Genomic DNA, 9644 nt, shown 5'->3' with positions numbered 1-9644 from the left:
AGAAGCAAACAGCACATATTATGGAGAGGGGAAGGAGTCGCTCCCATGGACTCTAGGCTTGAAAAAAAGAAACAACATAAAGGAAGCAAATTGTTGGGAAATCTCATTCTTTTAGGTAATTTTTGTTACCTTGGCATTTGTAATCTCCTTCCGAGATGATGGAATTGATTCACCCTGCAATTTGACTGCCCTTGGCTTCGGGTACATCTTCATCCGTGAGACGTTTCTCAGCCCCGTTGTTTGCCCATAGCTGGCATGCCATGTCTTGTCCTGCCTGCCGGTTGTCCCTTGTGGGTGCTGCTGCGACCAGCTCATGTGGGTGGGGGATGAGCTGACTTACTGTGCAAATAGAGGGGATGAGAGGCTGCCCAGCTGGATGGGTACAGGTCCTCCCTATGGCCCTCCCCACCAGCCAGGGACTTGCCCTGCGTGCTCAGCCTGTGACAGCTCTGCTCAGAATGCCTCAGGGCTGACCACAGCTGAAAACCTCCCATGTGGCTCCTATCAGCCAAGTAACCTTTGCTCAAAGCATTTGGCCACACCTGTGCCATTCACAGCTTCTTCACCTGTCAGCAGGAAGGAGGAAGGAAAGGAGGAAGAGAGACAGAGGGAGGGAGAAAAGGAAGGAAGGAAGGAGGCTGCATTCAGCATTTACCTCCAGCAGCCAGAGCCAGAGCAGCTGAGAGTCACCGTGGGAGACGCTCGCGATGTCCTCGCCAGGCTCCACCACCTCTTTGCCCAGCGGCCTGTCTGTCCTGACGACTTTCCCAGATGTGCTCTTCATTCCTGAAATTGTGAGTGCTGGCTTTTCCCTGGGGGAGGGCAGATGCTGCTTGTGGGCATCCAGCACGCTTCATGCTGCAGGCGTCTGAGGGTCAGACTTGGCACTAAGCGTGTGGCTCAGGAGCCACAAGGTTCTGGGGCAGCCACCTCAAAGAGAAACAAGCCCTAAGCTGGGGCTTGGAACTTCTCCTTTAGTTTGCAGGGGCACGTTGTTGTGTCCTTGAAACCTTTTGTAATTTCTGCCTGGTGAACTTAAAGGGGCTACTGGCGGGTTAGGTTGCAAATTGAGCCAATGAATTAACTGGAAGATGAGTTTAATAGCAGATACAGGCAGAGGATAAACTGCTTGCTTAAAGCAGGGGCTAAAAGTTGTCTGAGGTTAATTGCTTGCAGCAGCAAAGAGCCCAGGCTGCTGAAGCTGTACTGCTGCAGCGTTCCTGAGCTGGAGGTGAAAGAGCTGGATCTTTGTGTGTGTGCAACAGTGGGTGAGCAAAGGGTGAACAAACACCTTAGAACTTCTTCCTAGGTTGTAATGTTATTGAGCAGGCAAAGATCATAATCTTACCAGACTTGGTGCAGGTGATTAAAAGTAGCTGCTGTGAGCAGAGATCTAAAATTTAACTACAATCTTTAACATGTGTTCTCTGCCCCCAGCCATGAAACCTCCTCTTACAATAGTTTTGAGAGGCTTTTTTTAAAGCTTGAGTACTTTCATCCAGCCCTGAGGATTTTGGCTGTGTTGTAGGGTGGCATTCCAACTATTTCATGCTAAAAACTTCAACTTTGTGATCTGGGACGAAATCCTTTCCTGTCACCCAGCTCAGTCCACACTCCTGGGACTGATGTTTACTTCCTACTTCCTTTACTCCTGATAGCAGTCAAGCAAAGAGGAATTAGCTTAAAGCAGGTGGTATTGATGTGTAGAGAAAGGCTTTCCTTCAGCTGCTTCAGCTGCTTTCTGCATATATGGATAGCCAGGCCTACGTGGAAAAGCTGAAAGAGGCTGAATACCGACATGTTTGCTTTGTAGAAGGGGATTAAAGAGATCAGTTTTTCTTAGACTGGTCCCCAACTTGCTGTGGGTTGTTACGGAAAGCTTCTTGGCCCTTCCCTCAGTTTTATGAGTCTGCTGAACAGCACCATGAAATCTAAGTCACTAATGAAACCATGTCAAACATACTTGCCTGAGTGAGAAATCACATCCTGCAGAAAGGGGAGATGGCGAGTGGTAAGAAATGAGAAGTGATGCTTCTCCCCCCAGCCTTGCATCTCACCCCAATTGTGTTGGATTTTAAAGGAGCAACTGTAAGGCTTTCTCCAGGACCTTTAGCTGCAATGCTGTCATGGTGTCGCACATGAGTTATTCCAGGGACTGCATGACTGTTCAAGTGTCAGTCTTTGGTTGTTACAAGAGACATCGAAACAGCAGCACTTTGCAGGACCTGTTTTCACTCAGATATCTTCAAGGTCTCAACCACATCTTCGATTTAGTGTATTGATTTGTGAAATGGAAGCAATGAAGTTTCCTGCAAGTGTGGGCTGCCACAAATGATGTGGCATGTTTTGGGTATCAGATCTGAAACTTTTTTCCCACTTGCGGAATGCCTCCACTGCATTTGTATTGAGTTGTGTGATTTGTATGAGTAGGCACTTGGATGCTGGACAAAGCTGGCCTGGGACACAGTGGTGATCAGACTGATTTTACAGTCAGTGAGGCTCTCTTACCTCTGGAGATTTGCCTGCAAATGCAAGGCCAGTCAGTGATGAGGGATGGGTCTCCTTTCTCTGCAGTGTGGGTTCAACGGAGGAGCTCCTCATCATAAAATACTGCATAGACTAAACTTCGCACAGGTTCTGGGAATAAGTGGACTGATTTATAGCAGAGAAAAGCTGCTCAGTACGTTCTGGTGCAAAGGCACCACTTTGCAGCTCACACGTTCTTAGCATGGGACATTGTGCTATGAAAGCAGCAATAAAAAACCCTAGAGAGTAAAATTGGCCATATTACCTCCTTTCAGCCTGTTCTCTGTCCTTTCAGGGTAACGTTTGCACGTGGCTTTCGCTAAGGCCATGCTGTTTGTGCAGTTGGGCTGGGTTTGACACCACTCCTTTCAGGGATCTGCCCCTCTGCCTGTGAACCAAAGGTGCCTTCCGAAACAAGCCTGTTCATTGAAACCAGCATCCTGAGCACACTGATGTGGGCAGTGACAGCAAGAGGCAGGATTACAGCGAGGCTTTGTTTGGGTCACCATCAGAGACAGATGCTCCAAGCTTAATTCCCAGTTAACTCGTGTGATGGAAATCATCCTAAGAGCCTCCCTTTGCAAGTGTGTCTTGTGGTCACCCCATGAACATGGAAGTTGTTCAATGACTGCAGTTTCCAGGCTGGGTTTGGGGTTTGTTTTTTAATGTAAATACTATAAAACACAAAGCTTTTAATGTGGGTCTTAACAGGCAAGGCTGCTTCCACTGGATCTGATCCAATGACTGAAACAGTGAGGGATAGGAGAAGCTGTTTCTGATAAATACTCTGGCAAGGCTTTTAAAGGGGAGTCAAAAATTTTTCCTACTTGCAAAGCGGGAATTGCCTGCGCTGTTGTTGGAGAACATTGGTGTTAGAGGGAGGAAGTCTTGGGTAATCAAAAGGTAATCAACAGGTTTAGGTAATCAAAGACCTGATTCCATTGTTTACTCTTAAAGGCCTTATGACTGTCAGCTAGTCTTCTCTTGCTGGGATTAGCAGGACTGCTATTTGTTCTGATGCAATATTTTGTATTTCTTTCCAGCATCTTCTAAAGAAGAAGAAAACTCTGCTTTTGAGGTGCAGCCATTTCTTCTCTGCAGAGAGTAAGCAGTGAATACAGAGCAATAGAGATGGCAACTCTTGAACAGGAAAACAGCATCTTTCTTTCAGTTTTGCACACATAGTAAGGGATATACATTTTTGGTTTTAGGCCTCCGATATTGATGCTGGTACTGACCAGCTTTATGGTTGGCCATTGTAGCCTTTTCAGTGCTTAAAAGTAATAGTCTGTATATATTTCAAGCTTCTTAATTCATAAACTCAAGCTGCATTGCCCCACATACACTCAGATTTACAGCTGGTTGACATCTGGGCATTGCGTTTTAATGCATCAACAACTGATTTCTGATTTTGGGGAACCCCTCCCACCCACCCCCCCAAAAAAAAACAAACCGAAAACAACCAACCAAAACAACAAACACCCAAGCCCCAAACAAAACAAAGTAAGACCACCACCACCACCAAAACAGCCTGCAACTGCAAGAACCAAACGTGGCCTCATCTAGCAGAGCCAAACACAAGAGAGATGTTATTTAATTTCTAGTATGTTCCTGCTTGTGACTACTTGCCAACTCTGGGCATTGTGCTGGCTTATTTTTCACAGAAACGTCTGCGGTTATTGACCAAACAAGAGTTTCATACCATTTACAGTGATTTTTTTTTTTTGGTTTTTGTTTTGGTTTGGTTTGTTTTTTTTCCTAGACCGACATTTTTTTCACTGTTACTGTTTTTCCTAATGTCCAAACTGCCCATTAACATGCCTTTTAGGGACTTGTTTTGTACAATAATGCTGCTTTTTATTTGGATTCTGCATTGGCAAGAAGGATCTCAGACCAGAAAATGGTGGTGTGCTTTTTCCTTTCTGTTAGCATGTCCTGGAATATCCAGCTAGCCACCTGGTTTGCTGTTAGATGCCTCTGTTCATCCCTCATGCTGTCATTTTGTGGCAGAGTTGAACCAAGTGAATAGTGGGCTGCTTCTAACAGGCAGTTCCATCTATCTGCCTCTTTATGTCTTGGCTGAAAACAACCCCTTTCTGTAGGGCTGGTGTTCAGTGGGTGTTGATCTCACTTACCCAGTGCCAAAATGTGGTGGGAAGATGGTGAAGAAGGTGAGGTAGCTCCATAGAATGGCAGGGCGATCTTACATAATCTTGTGTTGACCACCCCTCCCTTTGGCCGTGCTTGTCTTCTGGTCTCATTGCTCTGCTGGACCATCCTGCCCAAAGTATGTCCTTGGGAAGGGGAGGTGAGGAAGGGACCATTATCATGAGAGCTCCATCAGCAAGACTGTTTAATCCACTTGGAGTGAACAGAGCCAGGACAGTCTTTCCCCACCCACCCTCTCTCAAAGCCAAATGTAGTGCTTGCTCATCTACCGAGCAAAGTGGATTACAGTCAATGGTTAGTATTAATCTGCTTTCTGGACAGGATGCAGTTCTCCAATCTGGGAGGAGTTATGAAGGTAGGGATTAAAATTCCATTTGGAGATGTAAGTTACTGAGTTGAGCCATGACCCTTAACATGCCTACGTGACCTGTCAAATGCAACTGACATCTGAGGTGTCAGCAGTATTGAGTTCTGCCCAGATGAAGGAAGGCGAGGCAGGATAGCACCTAACCTCTATTTTTCCTGCAATTGCCAGGCTACTTCGTGTTGGAGGGACGATTGTATTGCTGCTGAGCCATGATGTCCACAAGCGCATGGATGACATTACCAAGTGTACTGAACGTGACTCCGCTGCTGCCATTTCTGATGGCACAGGTGAAACCACCACTGCAAAAGCCCTGCATGCAGATGGGAATTCTTCCTCCTTAGTGAATGGTGTTGAAGAATCCTTTCTCAATAGCAGACAGACATGTTTTGGCTCTCTGGTTCTAGATGGTGTCTATGGGGTTAGTCTTGGAAAGACGGATGCTTTCATATACAAATATAAGAAGATTTCTACTGCTGGGAATCAGTAGCTCTCTTGCACTGTGCCTAAGTGAACTTGAGCCCTTGTACACTTGAAAAGCAGCATGGCAGTGATCTGCTGGAACCCTGCTAATCCAAACAACTGCTTGCATTTGTTAGCTCACCTCACTTCCTTTGGATGTCCTATGGTGCTGCTTTTCCCTCTTTTTTTTTGGGAGAGTTGGAAGATGCCTACTGGTGTTTCAAGTATTACTACTATAAAATATTGTAATGAGATGAGAGGCCTCATTGTTTAGGCAAAGAGTCTTGGTATTGGGAGGACTTTCTCTGGGAGAGAAGATCTTCATTTGCAGAACTGGAAAAAAAAAAGATATTGAATATAAGTGGGTTTTCACCAGTATTCAATATTTCTTTAGGAAGCAGATCTTACCTGAAGAAGTCTCCAGCTCTTTTTGAGGTCTGGATGTATGTTTTACCTTGCAGTCTTGTATTTTATTTTAAAGCTCCTTTCTGATGAGTTTGAAATGTCTCTGTTGAGATCTCTTAGTGGAAAATAGAACTATTTTTGTATTAATTGTTTGTATTAATTTTTCTATTCTTTGCAGCATTTGCACGTGTCTAACGGGTGTGCTGTAGCTTTTTTTAAGGGGAGAAGCTTCTTTCTATCAGAAATAATGGTTTTTTTTCCCTTGATAATGTTACTCCATGGGCACAATGTGGAAGATGGAAAAACTTGCCAAGTGGATGAACGATTAGAAGTGAGTTCTGCCTGCAAAGAAGCATGTGGAAAAATTCTGCTGAAGAGAAAGGTCTTAGCAGTCCTTTTAGATAATGCAAAATGTATCTGTAGGGGGGAAATAGTCTAATTCAAAGCTTTGCATGTCTGCTGAGCTGACAGAGAAGTATTTTTGTAGAGAATGATTGCGGATTGCTTTCAGTTGCTCTTTTGGACAATGATTTGCAACTTGTCAAGCTGGGATGGACTTGTGCATTGTATTCCTCTGCAGTGATTAGCATGGAGACACTTCTGCCTTTTGTGTTTCTGTTTTCACTGTTGCAAAGAATTCTATTGTGTTGGGTGGACAGCGAAGTGTAGAAGAGTTATGTTTGTTTGATGGTATAAAAGAGACACTGCCCTGTCCTGTTCAGTTTCAGGAAATACTCCTGGAGATAAAAGAGGCAGTTGCTTAATTTTTTTTTTGTGTCTTGTAGTTCCTTCCTTTCTCATTTAGAAAGACTTGTGTCTCTTGGTATGAAATTGCCATTCTAATTGTGCCTAGTCCCAGGCTCTCTGTATTTTATGCTGTTCTTTTAGGGTTTGGGTTACAAGTGCTGCATGCAGGATTCTGACAGAGACCATATCGATAATTTGTCTGGTTTGCCCTCATTCAGGTACCTTTGGTTTTGGTGGTCAGTGGATATTGATTGAAAGCATCTTCTGAGGTGACGGTGGGTCTGTTTCTTTTGTTCATATGGTTATATCATTGTATGTGAGGGGGAGGGGGAGGAAGATCTTTGCTGTGGTTTAATAAAGGTTGAACTTCATTTACCATCTCACAGGTCATTCATCGTGTGTGGGCTGACCCCACAGAAGGTTTTCAGCATCTCTCTAAAAGAAATGCCTCCTTTTCCTTCCCCCTTTACTGAATTTCAAATAGTGAGTGAGATATTCAGTTCCTGCAAAGCTCTGTTGTGCCATGTCTACTTATTTCTGTTCTTTTTGTCATTTATGGCTTCAGACAGTTGACAGATGACGATGCAGGGCTCTGCAGGGTGCACGTTGCCTGAGATCTCATTTTTCAAAAGAGAAAGCCCTATTTTCTGCTCCCCAGCCCCTTGGCTTGTGAGTTGGTTTTGGTGAGGGAAGACATGTACCTACAGCTCAAGTGCTTCACACTGAAGTCCTCAGATTCTGTAGGCTTCTCTGGGGAACACGTGGTGACTGTTACTGCTGTCAGCCATGTTCCAGTGTCTGGTTTCTGATAGTGCTTCTATCAGAGGATGAGGATGTGTCCAAGGCAGCTGATCCCGAATTTTGACGAATTCCTGTTTTGCAGCATTCTGAACACAAATCTCTCCATGCCCATGCCCTTGATCTCTTTTCTGGGATGATCCAGCAAAGCATCCATTCTTTTGCAGCTTTGCTGCTACTGAAACTGTGCCTTTTAGTTGTGTGCTTTTTCATAGGCGTTTTAGTCATCCTTTCTACTTGATTGACCTTGCAGCTGTTGAAACTTCTTTTGACTTTTCTAGGAATAAATATTGATGTTTCAAAGGCTATAATTTGAGCTTTCATTGTCTTTTGAAGCTTGTCAGGCAGAGAGAAAGGGGTGGTTGTTCTGCCATCCTGTTTTTACTGCACTGAGTAAGTACTACAGGGCGTAGTTTCTGTGACTGTGGTTTCGTTAACCGATAATCCATGTCTTGAGTAGGGAGTTTTGTTTGCCTTCATTTCAGATCTTTTTGTTTGACATCACCTTTCTCCAAACATTGCTTTCTAAAATTGTAGCTCTGTTGGGTTTTGGTATCGTGCCTCCTACCAGAATGTGGAACTTTATTATTTTTAGCATAACTCTTAGGAGTTCAGTTCCTGTTAGGTACAGCTTTGATTCTGTAGGACGAGCTGAACTGATGTAACAGCTCACTGTTGCCAGAGAGGGGTGATTCCCTACCCTGCTCCTGGCTCTAGTGCTGCTTACGTGGTGTTACCCTGGCACTCGGTGTGGTGTCTGGGCTGGTGTGGTTGGTTCACCTGGCAGTGAGCTAAGCAAAAAGAGGGGGAAGTGGGTTTGTGCTGGCTTGGAGAATTGAATCAGCTCCTGAGGCAGTTGTGTGGGTTTGAGGGAAGCTGAAGGGAAGGACTGTAGGGCTGGAAGCAAGGGAGTTGGGAAGCTTCTTGTGTGTGTTTTCCTATAAAGTAGAGCTAATCCAGCTCAGGAAGCCTGTCTGTGCCCTGGGACCCGTTACCCTGTGAAGCAGCAACTTGTTTAGAATCTCTCATCTGCATTTTGTTCAACAGTTCACGTAGAAAGTACTCAAAACCTCTCCCCTTTTTCCCCTCCTTTTCAGACACACAGAGCGCACATCTGCTGATGAAGACTCTGCCTGGGAGCCACGTTGAGAAGACAAGGGTAATGAAGATGTTAAAATGCTTTTGCAAGAGGCACACAGATTTGTAAAGACCATCAAGGGCTTTTTTCCTTGGTGGCACAGGCACTACGAGAAGATTGTAACGGGAGCTACAGGATTCAGCAATGTCTTTTTCTTGGCTGTATGTATTATTTTGGTGGGCTGTTTTTTTCAGTGGGGAAGCCAGAGGAAATTTGGTCTGCCTTGAAATAAACCGTTTTAGTGTCTTTGTGGGCAGATGACTGGAGCCATGTGAATTTGGACTTTCTGGGGACACAGTCCTGAAATACTGGTGTGGCTCTGGCTCGCCTGTGACCATCTGCCCCATCATGGTGGAATGGGGCATCCAGGTACACTCAGGCTTTCCAGTCAGGTGGCAAAACGTTCTTTGCAGGTGCCGTGCAGGGAATACCTGCTCCAGCTGTTGTGTTCTAGAGCACAGCCCCAGCAGGAACAGCAGTGCCATGTCCAGGGCTTCAGAAGCAACAGCTGTAGTTGCCCCTTTTGCCTATGTGGGCTACTGCACAGGGTCTCAGAGCAGAAGGATTTTCTTCACTGCTGTCAAAAATGCCTCAGCCTGCCCCATTGCCCATTTGCATTTATATGTGTGAAGCCAGTGTGTGTGGGTAAGGAAATAAATGGGCTTAAATAGAGGATTCTGAAGATGAGAGGGAAGGCAGAAAGTGGAGAAACAAGGCTGAACTCCCATAAAAAACCCTAATGTTCAGGTTTGATTTCAATACAGACTGACATTTAATGTTTTGAATAATTTATTTATAAACTTTGACATACATACAAGCTTCCGTGGGCGAGCTTCCGTGGACGAGCTTCAGTGGACGAGCTTCTTGAAGTCCTGAGAGACATTTCACTGAAACTGATTTGAAAGAACCCGAAAATCTGAAGTGAAAGGTGGCAGGCGCTGTAGAATTCCAGAACAAAATCCAAGCCTCCAAGTCCTCCCAACAATTACAGTGGTGAAGCACTTCCAATGGGTCCAGGGTGTAGAGCTTCCAAAA

General features: G+C 45.0%; 1 long non-coding RNA gene across 2 annotated transcripts; it reads left to right on the top strand.

Moving 5' to 3' along the window:
* The first annotated feature begins 532 nt into the window (after positions 1–532).
* Positions 533–6073, top strand: LOC136014491 (uncharacterized). Of its 2 annotated transcripts, none has more exons than XR_010612726.1 (3): positions 533–794; positions 3570–3630; positions 5231–6073. It is a non-coding gene; the product is annotated as an uncharacterized LOC136014491 (long non-coding RNA). The 2 variants fall into 2 exon arrangements; XR_010612727.1 differs by having other exon boundaries at positions 3570–3710.
* The last annotated feature ends 3571 nt before the right edge of the window (positions 6074–9644 follow it).

The sequence above is a fragment of the Lathamus discolor genome, chromosome 5, assembly GCF_037157495.1.
Source record: "Lathamus discolor isolate bLatDis1 chromosome 5, bLatDis1.hap1, whole genome shotgun sequence".
Lineage (NCBI taxonomy): Eukaryota > Metazoa > Chordata > Aves > Psittaciformes > Psittacidae > Lathamus > Lathamus discolor.
This window is presented reverse-complemented; position numbering and strand designations above follow the sequence as displayed.